The following is a 13,501-nucleotide window of genomic DNA, read 5'->3' on the forward strand; positions in this document are numbered from 1 at the left end:
AAAGTCATTACCCATCTTATCAGGAAAGTCCTGGGAAAGTATGGAGCTGATGGTGGCAGATAAAAACTTAAAATTTATTATTGACAATCAATACTGTCAACTTTTTTCTTTGATATACTTTAGTTTTCAAGAAAACGTTTTCCAGATACCTAATGATGAATTACTCTACATTTTCCATTCACTCTTTCTTGTAAAAATGGTGTTCTTTGAAAGAAGCACCTAGTTCAACCCACAAATCAATTGCCCAAGTGCTTTTTCTTGAGACAAGGATCATACTTTTGTATGCAGCAATGTACTTCATACATATTTCTCATCTTGATACACAGAATATTAAAAAGATGAGTACTAAAGAATTTTCACTTGATAAAATTGAGATTTTCTACATTAAGAATTAAAAAAAAAAAAAGAATATTCTTAAGTGAAAATGATATTTTTTTTTTCCCTACCAGTGTATGGAAGTAAAGAATTTAAAAAAAAATGTTAGTACACTGTGGTATGTCTGCCTTGATTTATGCTAAGGCTTCAGAGTTTTTGTGTTTGTTTGATCACTTCAAATATCAACACAGGGATAAAGGCAAATAATGTATTAGTATTATTTACAAAATAGTTTTGAGCTCACAGACTCCTTGAAAGAATTTCAGTACACTTTAGAGTTTCCATGGACTAAACTTTGTGAAACACTGGTCTTCATGTACACTATTGTGGTGATCCAAAGATTGGCTCAGCTGAATGTCTTCAATTGGCTTCTCCCTATAGCTGAGTTTCCTTATAGCATGACGGATTCAGGGTAGTTGGACTTCTTATATTGTGTATTAGTGAATGTCACAGCAGGTAAGGCAGAACCTGAAAGACTTTGTATGACTTCACCTCTGAATTACATAGCATCATTTTTTATTGTCAATATATTCTATTAAATATTATTTAAATAGTCACAGGCTCAAGGGGAGAAGGCATATGCTCCTACCTCTCAAAGGAATGAATAGTCAAGATTTGCAGCAATGTTTTAAAATTTCTACAGACTGTTTTGGCCAAAAATTATTTACATTCTTCCACTATGCAAAATATACTCATTCTTTCAAAGACCTTTCTCAAATCTCATCCTCTTAGAGAATCCGGGTCAAGATTCAGATTTTTGTTATCTAAAACAGGTCTACATGTGAATAACAGTCATTGAATTTGACTCCCTGGTATGATTCCTCTTGATTTGAAGACTAAAGAGATCAGTTATCTGCTTCATAGTCACATAGTATTCAATAATATTCAGGTGTGTGTGAGTGTGTGTGTGTGTGTGTGTGTGTGTGTGTGTGCATACTAAGTTGCTATGGTTGTGTCCAACTTTTTGTGACCCTATGGGCTATAGCTCACCAGGCTCCTTTGTCCATGGGATTCTCCAGGAAAGAATATTGGAGTGGGTTGTGATGCTCTCCTCCAGGGGATCTTCCCAACCCAGAGACTGAACCCACAACTCTTATGTCTCCTGCATTGGCAGGTGGATTCTTTACCACTAGTGCCACCTGGGAAGCCGCAGTTGTCAGGTGTAAGATGATAACTGACATTTCAGTTTAAAAAGAGGAGATAAGGGAGGTACACAGCAGTCACTCATCATTAATAATTCTAAATTTTGACAGAATTATTTTTGCCAGTTCCTTGGTTAAGGTTCAGTCCTGCTTTCTGCCCTACTTCTCCTGTTAGTCTGCCTTTGTAGGAAGAGGGGCCCCCTCCAGGGCCCCAAGAGCAGGCTCTTGTCTAACACTCTTGTTGGAAAAGAATTGTCCAAGGACACACATGCTGACAAGGCAAGAGACTTTATTGGAAGAAGGCACCCAGGGCAGAGAGCAGCAGGGTAAGGGAAACCAGGCGAACTGCTCTGCCATGTGGCTTGTAGTCTAGGGTTTCATGGTGATGGGATTAGTTTCCAGGTTGTCTTTGGCCAATCATTCTGACTCAGAGTCCTTCCTGGTGGCACACGCTTCGCTCAGCCAAGATGGATGCGAGCAAGAGGGATTCTGGGAAGTAGACAGACACGTGTGTCTCCTTTTGACCCTTCCTGAACTCTTCCAGTTGGTGGTGGCTTATTAATTCCGTATTCCTTACCAGGACCTCCTTTCATAAAACAACTCATGAGAATGGTTGCTAGAGAGCCTGGTCAGGTTGGGTGGTTTCAGTCAGTGTGCTTCCCCTAACATGCCCACTGGATTTTTAATTGTGCAAAGTCATCTTTCCTTTTACATAGGAAATAGCCTGTGTTTGTAGGTAGGTTGTTTCCTCCAACTCTTCCTGTCCACAAATATTTGGGCATCCAAAGATCTTTTAAAATATTTTCCTCCATCTGTTTTATCAGTTTTTTAATTATGGATAATTCAATGGAATTATCAAATGTGTACTTATAAATATTTATTGAGTACTTAGTGGAATACAGACTCTAATAGGATACATGTGGTTTCAACCCTCATGGAGACTAGAATCTAATTTGACTAGCTTCATCATTGAAATACAGACCATGAAAGGAAAAGAGAGGTCACTACAGGGCACAGATCAGAAAAAGACCTGTTCTCTGGATGTTGGTCCAAGAAGGCGTCCTTAAGGGAATGACATTTAAGCTAAGCTCTGAAGAATAAGTAAAAATTTGCTTTAAAGTGTGCACTACTCCTATATTGGTGCTGTGTATATTTTGGTATTAAAGTGATGCCTTCTGATAGCTTAAAACAAAATTTTTAATTTTTAGTATAAACATAAGACAACCTTTAGGTATATGCCTTCACCATCATCTCAATTACCTAGTAAATGTATAGGAGAGAGATTTTCTTCCTTTCTGTTGCAGAAGTAGTCATTAGTATAATTTCACCCTTGCACAACTAAATCTATATGCAGCAGTATTGCACTGATGGTATTGGTAAGCACACATATATTCACATGAGTGATTATCCCTCATCATTTGATGCCTTCCATAAAAAGAATAAAAGTTACTGTTGAAACAAATAAGAATAAAGAACACAGCTTATGGTTATGGGCCTAGTGCCTATGATTAAATATTTATCAAGGTTCCACTGGAAGCCTGCATTTTCAGGAATTTATTGTTCTGATATAAAATTCACTGGGATTAAACCAGGCAGACAGCAACTTTTTATTTTCCAAATCTAGTTTAAATTGGCTTGCCTATTTTATGTTATGAGGGTTTAAAGGGGAAAAAAAGCACAGTGATATTACTTTAGTCTTCAGGTACATCTGAGCTCCTTTTACTCTAGCCTGTCTGAATATTTTTTAAAGTAATAGTAATAACATAAAAAGACAGGCTTATATACATTTATTTTATTATAGAAAACAAGAGTATGAAAAAGATTTCTGGTGGTTGGATAGGTTTCAATTAATTGTGCTTTCCCCTGTTTCACAAAGAACTCTGTGCCATGTGTACATGGGTCTTACTGTGTGGTATAGAGTATTTACTATGATTTTTGCTGCCCATCAATTGATTTTGACTCCACAAGTAGGTTGAATAATCTTTCTTCTTTTGGATAGTTGCAACCCCTGGCTTTTAATTTGGCTTAAGGTTAAAATAGACGTTTGTAATAATCTGGATTTTGTTTTGTTTTGCCCAGAAATTTAACACTTTATGCAATGTCCTTTTAAAATAACTAATTCCAATAGCTCTGATCTTAGAAAACAAGTTTCTCTGTTCATTTTTGATAAAAATTTATAAATTAGGCAGGACAATGAAAGAACATTCTGACATTCTATTATATATAAAACAAGGGATCAAATACCGGAACTTCAAGAACAATATGATTGGAATATATATAGCCTTCACATAAATTTTTGCTTGGCCACAACTAAGATGCCCACCATGAGTTTAGAAGTGTAAACTTAGTATGTAATGTCAATTCCTCACAGAGTAACAATTGTATGAAGCTCAATAGGACTAGTGGAGAAGGCAATGGCACCCCACTCCAGTACTCTTGCCTGGAAAATCCCATGGATGGAGGAGCCTGGTGGGCTGCAGTCCATGGGGTCGCTAAGAGTCAGACACGACTGAGCGACTTCACTTTCACTTTTCACTTTCATGCATTGGAGAAGGCAATGGCAGCCCACTCCAGTGTTCTTGCCTGGAGAATCCCAGGGATGGGGGAGCCTGGTGGGCTGCTGTCTATGGGGTCACACAGAGTCAGACACGACTGAAGCGACTTTGCAGCAGCAGCAGCAATAGGATTAGAAATTTTTTTTCAGCAAAATAAATTAGAAAACTGAAAAAGATTAAATAAAAGTGGATTGTTGGGGGTTAACAAAGAGAAAGAAACAGAATGAAAGGAATCAAGCTCACTCTGAAAGTTTGACCTTAAAATTTCATTAGTATAGTGATGAAAGATAAGGTATATAGCCAAAGAAAGAAAGCAGATATCCATACTGGGAGGGAAGTGATGGATAGAATTAGATTACCAGGATGATTTTCCTGTGTGTCCATCATATGATTGGAAAGCTGAGATTGAAACTTGGAAGAGGTCAAAACTGAAGACACAAGCTACCTGCACTGAGGTGACTTTAGATAAGGTGACTCAGGAACTGAGGAATTAAAGACAGAGCAGAGCAGCACCAAGAAACTGTTCATTGTAGAATCGCTATAGCAAAGGGAAAAAAGGAGTAAGAGGAGTTGGGAAAGTTAGAAACTAAGTTAATGAAAGAGAGAGTTGAGAAAATAAATAGCTCGTTCTAATGTTTACCTACTGTAAGTCTCAAAGGTCCATTGTCATGGATGTGTGGAACATCTTAGATAGACAACAGAACCTTCCTAGAAAATGCCCAATATAGAGAGATGAGAAAATTCATTCCTTATTTAAAGAAGCTTGCAATGACAAGCAAAGTTATAAAGCAGAGATTTTCCAGATATAATCTTTTCATAGAAACTATTTGATGAAGACAACATCAGATAGTGGGGAAAATAATAGATTTGAGAATGTCTAAAGGTTGTCTCTTTTTCAAATGCACATGTTCTGTAAATATGTTTTTCTTATTGCAGATGTGAATTTCATATACAATTTCCTGAGTCAAAGCATTTTTCCATTTGGCTTTAGGAAAGATAATTGAATGCAAAGATCAGCTGAACTCTGGGTGCAATTAACATCTGATTTAAATTTAGGCTTCCATGGAACTTGGGTGATTAGACTACCAGTTAGCAGAAATATATCCTTTGGATATCCAGGGGGCATGCACACCTGTTATCACAACAGCTGCTTTGTAAATGTCACTGCTGCCTCATACAAATAAAGCAATGAAATGGATAAACAGCATTTTGGAAGCATTCTATGATATCATTGTAGGGTGTTTTGATGATTTGTGCATTTCTTCATAAATTAATACAGTATATTTGTTAAAATGATATAGTAATGTGTAAAGAAAACATATGCTCAGTAAGTAATTGAGTCATTATGGAATGTAACATCATCCACAAATTAAAATGTTTTTCCTCATTCTGGATATAAAACCTCTGTCTTAGAGAAAATGAGCAAAAAGGCTGGAAAATGAACAGTGCAAACGAATATGTAGATGTTACCCATAAAAATGATGCTGAAAATATAGAAAATTGATTCCTTTTTAAAAGCAGATAATAATAAAAGGCAAAGTGTCAGATCATATATTTTCAATTTTTTAATATCCTGGATGAATTATGACAAGGCACAGTCTGTATAATAAATGTTTCTTAGGAGGGTCAGTTCAGTTCAGTTCAGTCACTCTGTCATGTCCAACTCTTTGCGATCCCAGGAGTAGACTGCAGCATGCCAGACTTCCCTGTCCATCATCAACTCCCGCAGCTTGCTCAAACTCATGTCCTTTGAGTCAGTGATGCCAACCATCTCATCCTATGTTGTCCCCTTTTCCTCCTGAGAAGTCAAGGGAACTATTTCCTTAAATATATATGAACTATTTTGTTAAATATATTTTGTTACATATATGAGGGTCAAGGGAGCTATTTTGTTTAAAATCATCATTTTATAAGATTTTAGAGAAAACCATTGATAAACTGTATGTGTGCTTGGTCATGGCCAATCCTTTCGACCCCATGGGCTGTAACCTGCCAGGCCCCTCTGTCCCTGGGATTTTTTTTCAGGCAGGAATACTGGATTGGGTTGCCGTTTCCCCCTCCAGGGGATTTTCCCAACCCAGAGACCAAACCGACATTTCCTACAGGTCCTGTATTGGCAGGCAGATTCTTTACCACTGAGCTACTTGGGAAACCCATTATTACCAAACACACATAGAATATACACCCAACAATGGTTGTTTTACACTATTTTCTGTGTCCTATACTGTCACATGAGTCTGTTTTAATGCATTACATTTGATTACATGATAACATAGAAGTAAAAAATATAGCTTAAGGGCATATTTCAGAGATATTGCGGGTTTGGTTGCAGACCAGCACAATAAAGCAAATATCACAATAAAGTGAGTCACATGAATTTTTTGGTTTCTTAGTGAATATAAAAATTATGTTTACACTACGCTGTAGTTTATTAACTGTGGAATAGCATTATGTCTAAAAATGCACATATCTTAAAACATATTTTATTGCTAAAAAATGTTAATCATCATCTGAGCCTTCAGTGAGTCAAAGTAGTAACACCAAAGATCAGCAAGCATAGGTCACCAATCACATGTAATAATGATGAAACTATTCAAGCTATTGGGAAAATACCAAAATGTGACAGAGAAACATTAAGTGAGCAAATGCTGTTGGAAAAATGATGCTGTTAGGCTTACTCAATGCAGGGTGGACCTAAAGCCCTCAATTTGCAAAAAGGGAAAGAAAAAACCAAACAGAGTATCTCTGAAGCACAATAAAATTATATGTGTCTGTATAAAGCTGTTTTCTCTAAAATGGTCTTTGCAATAACCCAGATTAGTTCTCAGTTCAGTCACTCAGTTGTGTCTGACTTTGTGAAACCATGGACTGCAGCATGCCAGGCTTTCCTGTTCATCACCATCTCCCAGAACTTACTCAAACTCATGTCCATCTAGTCAGTGATGCCATCCAACCATCTCATCCTCTGTCATCCTCTACTCCTCCTGCCTTTAATCTTTCCCAGTTTCAGGGTCTTTTCCAATCAGTCAATTCTTCACATCAGGTGGCCAAAGTATTGGAGCTTCAGCTTCAGCATCAGTCCATGCAATGAATATTCAGGGTTGATTTCCTTTAGGATTGATTGGTTTGATCTACTTGGTATCCAAGGGACTCTCAAGAATCTTCTTCAACACCACAGTTCAAAAGCATTGATTCTTTGGTGCTCAACTTTTTTAATAGTCCAACTCTCACATCCATACATGACTACTGGAAAAACCATAGCTTTGACTAGATGGACCTTTGTTGTCTAAGTAATGTTTCTGCTTTTTAATAAAATGTCTGTGTTGGTCATAACTTTTCTTCCAAGGAGCAAGCATCTTTTAATTTCATGGCTGCATTTACCATTTGCCATTTGGAGCCCAAGAAAATAAAGTCTCTCACTGTTTCCATTGTTGCTGCTGCTGCTAAGTCACTTCAGTTGTGTCTGACTTTGTGCGACCCCATAGACAGCAGCCCACCAGGCTCCCCCGTCCCTGGGATTCTCCAGGCAAGAACACTGGAGTGAGTTGCCATTTCCTTCTCCAATACATGAAAGTGAAAAGTGAAAGTGAATTAGTTCAGTCATGCCCGACTCTTAGAGACCCCATGGACTTCAGCCTACCGGGCTCCCCCATCCATGGGATTTTCCAGACAAGAATACTGGAGTGGGGTGCCCTTGCTTTCTCTGGTTTCCATTGTTACCCCATCTATTTACCATGAAGTGATGGGACCAGATGCCGTGATTTTAGTTTTCTGAATGTTGAGTTTTAGCCAGCTTTTTCACTTTCCTCATTCACTTTCATAAAGAGGCTCTTTAGTTTTTCTTCACTTTCTGCCATAAGGGTGGTGTCATCTGTATATCTGATTTTTGAATAGTCTGAAATAGTTGTATTTCTCCCGGCAATCTTGATTCTGGCTTGTGCTTCATCCAGCCCAGCATTTCACATGATGTACTCTGCATATAAGTTAAATAAGCAGGATGACAATATACAGCCTTGATGTACTCTTTTCCCAATTTGGAACCAGTCCATTGTTCCATGTTCAGGACTAATTGTTGCTTTTTGACCTGCATACAGATTTCTCAGGAGGTATGGAAGGTGATCCAATATTTCCATCTCTTGAAGAATTGTAGAGTTTGTTGTGGTCCACACAATCAAAGGCTTTAGCATAGTCAATGAAGCAGAAGTAGATGTTTTCCTGGATTTCTCTTGCTTTGATCCAACGGATGTTGGCAGTTTGATCTCTGGTTCTTCTGCTTTTTCTAAATCCAGCTTGAACAGCTGGAAGATCTCAGGTCATGTACTCTTGAAGCCTACTTGGAAAGTTTTGAGTATTACTTTGCTAGCGTGTGAGATGAGTGCAATTGTGCGATAGTTTGAACATTCTTTGGCATTGCCTTTCTTTGTGATTGGAATGAAAATTAATCTTTTCAAGTCCTGTGGCCACTGCTGAGTTTTCCAAATTTTGGCATATTGAGTGCAGCACTTTCACAGCATCATGTTTCAGATTTGAAAAAGCTCAACTGGAATTCCATCACCTTCACTAGCTTTGTAGTGATGCTTCCTAAGGCCTACTTGACTTTGCATTCCAAGATGTCTGGCTGTAGGTTAGTGAATAAGGCAGATACAAATAGTGTAATACATGAGGCTCCTCTCAAGTAGTTCCTATTAACACATGATTAACACAGAGTGACAATGTCAGAGTTCGTAATGCAAAGCAGATGAGTAAATTCAATTTCAAAGCAAAAATTTCACTGGGCAATGTTAAGCAGGCAAAGAAGACTTTATTTTGGGATATTGCAGTAGGGGAATGAGAATAAAATTCAGTCTGAACTCAGCTCTACTTGAAAGCCTAAAGGGTTTTTAAGGGCTTGGATGAGGGGAAGATCATAGGTCAATTGAATCCAACTGAGCAAGGAGATCCAACCAGTCCATTCTAAAGGAGATCAGCCCTGATTTCTTTGGAAGGAATGATGCTAAAGCTGAAACTCCAGTACTTTGGCCACCTCATGAGAAGAGTTGACTCACTGGAAAAGACTCTGATGCTGGGAGGGATTGGGGGCAGGAGGAGAAGGGGACGACAGAGGATGAGATGACTGGATGGCATCACTGACTCGATGGACGTGAGTCTTGAGTGAACTCCGGGAGTTGGTGATGGACAGGGAGGCCTGGTGTACTGCAGTTCATGGGGTTGCAAAGAGTCGAACACGACTGAGCGACTGAACTGAACTGAACTGAGCTTATCCAAAGGAAAAGTGAATTTTCTTCCATCTTTATAACACAAAATAATCTAATAACTAACTTGAAGCAAGAATCCCTGTAGAAGTTAGGCTCCTGCTGCTGCTGCTGCTAAGTCACTTCAGTCATGTCCGACTCTGTGCTACCCCATAGATGGCAGCCCACCAGGCTCCTCTGGCCCTGTGATTCTCCAGGCGAGAACACTGGAGTGGGCTGCCATTTCCTTTTCCAATGCATGAAAGTGAAAATTGAAAGTGAAGTCACTCAGTCATATCTGACTCTTCGTGACCCGATGGACTGTGTGTAGCCTACCAGGCTCCTCCGTCCATGGGATTGTCCAGGCAAGAGCACTGAAGTGGGGTGCCATTGCCTTCTCCATAGGCTCTTACTGTCCCACAAACTAATAAATGATTACATTTCAAATAGATGGTTCCCAGGTTTTAGAGAAAGACATTCCTGGGTTGTACAACTGACAAGAGGTATTAGAAATTTTATATCTTAAAGGAACAGAGAAGGACTTATAGTTACAAGGTTTTTTTTAAAGTAAGTTGTGTAAGGAAAGGGAGGTCAGGGGCCTAAAGTCAGCTCAGAATCAAATTAGATCTGCTCAGTCTCCATCAGCCTCACCCAGCCACCCTGAGTGGTAACATCTCCACACCCCAATTTCCTCTATAAAGTTCTGATAGAGAGTTAATTTTAGATGAGTGAATAGTGGGAGTAACCTTGGAAGTTAATTGAAATAGCACATTGTTTTTCTTATCACTATTTCTCTTTTGCAGGTAGAATGATGCTCCTGATTTCCATTTCATTTTGAAGCTCACTCTCCCTGCTCTAATGTGATTTATTCCTATCTATCCAATTCTGTTCATCTCTTAGTACACACTGTAGGTTCCAGTTAGACACAGATCTGTTTGTATTTTTCCACAGTCTTGATCTCATAGCTTCATCTTCCCTTAAACATTTTGCCCCTTTCTTAGCCTATACAAATGCCAACTGTAACTTAAGTCAACACCCAACAGTCTCATCTCCTTCATTATGCTTTATTTTTTGTTCCTTCCTTCATTAATATCTCCCCTAGAATGTTGTTGTTGTTGTTGTTGTTGTTGGCTTTTACTGTTTGTAGAATTAGTTTTAGCACTTCATTAAGTATTGACACAAGGCAGATTATGACTGTTTCAAAGGTTTATGTTGTCTATAGAATGAGATTTTCTTTCCAGGAGGCTTTAATGTTTCTGTTCCTTTTTTTCTCATCACAATAAGATCTTAATCATTACCTGTTGACTTAAAAACATACAAGAAAATTAAAGACACCATACCTGTTTACTTAAAAAAAATTTTTTTTTAACAGTAGTATAATGAATAGCTTTAAGTTAAAAAACTAAAGTGATATTTCTATTCAGCAAAGGGCTATCATTCAAACACACTTAATGTGTATTCTAATTACATGTCCTGATTAAAAAAAAAAAATCTAGGTAGTCAAATCAATTGTAACTACAAAATAGTAATTCAGTGAGCCAAATTGACATTCTGTGGAGATGTAGTCAGAATTTTCTCTACATCAGTCTCCTCTTCACCATTTATCCATTTTTTTATTATTATTATTTTCTTCCTATTAATGTGGAATACCCTTTGTTGGCAAGGATGGTCAAATGCCTGGCTATTAATTTAAGTATGTTTTCTCTGACTTATCAGAATAATCAGTTCATTTGGAGATGCTCAGAAGAATAAGGTATAAGGAGATAGCCCAGTCTGCCTCTGTCCTCACCACTTTCAGTGACTGAGTAAAGCTGAGTTTTGTTCCTTGATACCAGTGACCTGTAGTATGTTTTGGGGATTGCAAATGAAAGCACATCTAATATCTTACTATCAATTTCCCATCCATATTAAACCCACTATGATTTGGTGTATCTGTAATACTCCCTTTAAAATTAATTTCAAATTATATGTTATCTCTCCACACTGTAACTTTTAAAGGAAATCACTTTTTAATTATGCTAGATTAATGTTTGTAATATTTCCTGGTAAAGAATTTCATTTACTCAGAATGAAAATTAAATTATATGTTAAAATGAACAGCTTGTGTTTTATAGAGAAAAGAAATCCGAGTTTAGTAACATTACTTCTGTGGTATATTGAAATACCTTATAGCAAACACTGGATTTTAAAATGTGCCCTTCTTATTGTATTAACATCATCGTTATTACTGTTTTTACTATCATTATGACATTCAAGAACCTCCCTAATAAATTTTCAAATGTTCCAATCTGTCAAAATTTTGTAAGTTTTCATTATAATATTTAATGTGTTCTTAAACATTTTGAATTTTACTGTTTTCAGTTGGAATAGAAATATTATAAAAGCAATATTCCCCTGATTACTCTTGCTCAAACTGAGCCTACATCTTGATACACTGAGATCAAAGTCTATAGAAATGGTTGTTTGCGGATGTTAGCAATTTCTAGTGGTATAAAGCAAAGATATGCCATAACACAGTCTCTTAAATTTGTAACTTAATGGCTCATAACTGCTCCTGGAAGATTTGGATCCATGTGCTCTTGCTTTGAATAGGGAATGCTAAGTATTTTTTTTCATATTGATTATATGATTTAATTGTCCCTAAATATATGGGAAATAGGTGGGGAAACATTGGAAACAGTATCAGACTTTATTTTTGGGGGCTCCAAAATCACTGCAGATGGTGATTGCAGCCATGAAATTAAAAGACACTTACTCCCTGGAAGGAAAGTTATGACCAACCTAGATAGCATATTCAAAAGCAGAGACATTGCTTTGCCAACAAAGGTACGTCTAGTCAAGGCTATGATTCTTCCTGTGGTCGTGTATGGATGTGAGAGTTGGATTATGAAGAAAGCTGCTGCTGCTGCTGCTGCTGCTAAGTCGCTTCTGTCATGTCCGACTCTATGCAACCCAGAGACGGCAGCCAACCAGGTTCCCCCGTCCCTGGGATTCTCCAGGCAAGAACACTGAAGTGGGTTGCCATTTCCTTCTCCAGTGCATGAAAGTGAAAAGTGAAAGTGAATTTGCTCAGTCGTGTCTGACTCCTAGCACTGAAGAATTGATGCTTTTGAACTGTGGTGTTGGAGAAGACACCTGAGAGTCCCTTGGACTGCAAGGAGATCCAACTAGTCCATTCTAAAGGATATCAGTCCTGGGTGTTCTTTGGAAGGACTGATGCTCAAGCTGAAACTCCAGTACTTTGGCCACCTCATGTGAAGAGTTGACTCACTGGAAAAGACTCTGATGCTGGGAGGGATTGGGGGCAGGAGGAGAAGGGGACGACAGAGGATGAGGTGGCTGGATGACATCACCGACTCAATGGACGTGAATATGAGTGAACTCCGGGAGTTGGTGATGGACAGGGAGGTCTGGTGTGCTGCAATTCATGGGGTCACAAAGAGTCGGACACACTGAGCGACTGAACTGAACTGAACTGAAATAGATACAACTTCACAGTGTATAGCTATAAAATATTGTCAGAGCAATGGTTAAAAAAAAATTGTTCTACAGTTAAATCACATTCCACATACACATACAAGTAATATGTAGCCAGGTAATTTTCAACTTCTTTTTACAGACTTCATTTATAATTAATCTAAATTAAATTATGATCCAAGAATCTATGTGGAGTGCTTCCCTGGTGGCTCAGAGGTTAAAGCATCTGCCTGGAATGCAGGAGACCTGGGTTCGATCCCTGGGTTGGGAAGATCCCCTGGAGAAGGAAATGGCAACCCACTCCAGTACTCTTGCCTGGAGAATCCTATGGAGGGAGGAGCCTGGTAGGCTACAGTCCATGTCTGTGATAATTAATAGTAAATACTGGTGAGGTGCTTTATTGAGAGCTTTTAAATGTTAATTTGTCAACTGATAATACTTTCTTTGGCATTTTACTGGACAAAAATAATTGATATTGGTCTACATGTAAATACTTTGGTCATTTTTTCTATGTTCCGAAATGATGATTTTCTGAAGAAAGCCTCAGGCATGTCTGAAGCTTAGTGCAGTGCAGAGATGCTGTAGACTGTTTCGTCAGATATCAGGTCCCATTATGTGTATACAAGAGTGTCACTGTTTTCTTTACTCATAGAGCATTGTTTTGCTCTCTGTTGGCAGGAGAATTTAGCTGCCCTTAGCACAAAATAGAGCCTCTGACTCT

At 38.2% G+C, this 13,501-nt stretch overlaps 1 non-coding gene across 1 annotated transcript; it reads left to right on the forward strand.

The window, feature by feature from the left end:
- Positions 1-12,979: 12,979 nt before the first annotated feature.
- Positions 12,980-13,051, forward strand: TRNAS-GGA (transfer RNA serine (anticodon GGA)). Its single transcript has one exon. It is a non-coding gene; the product is annotated as a tRNA-Ser (tRNA).
- Positions 13,052-13,501: the final 450 nt, after the last annotated feature.

Source organism: Capricornis sumatraensis, chromosome 5, assembly GCF_032405125.1.
Source record: "Capricornis sumatraensis isolate serow.1 chromosome 5, serow.2, whole genome shotgun sequence".
NCBI classification, from domain to species: domain Eukaryota; kingdom Metazoa; phylum Chordata; class Mammalia; order Artiodactyla; family Bovidae; genus Capricornis; species Capricornis sumatraensis.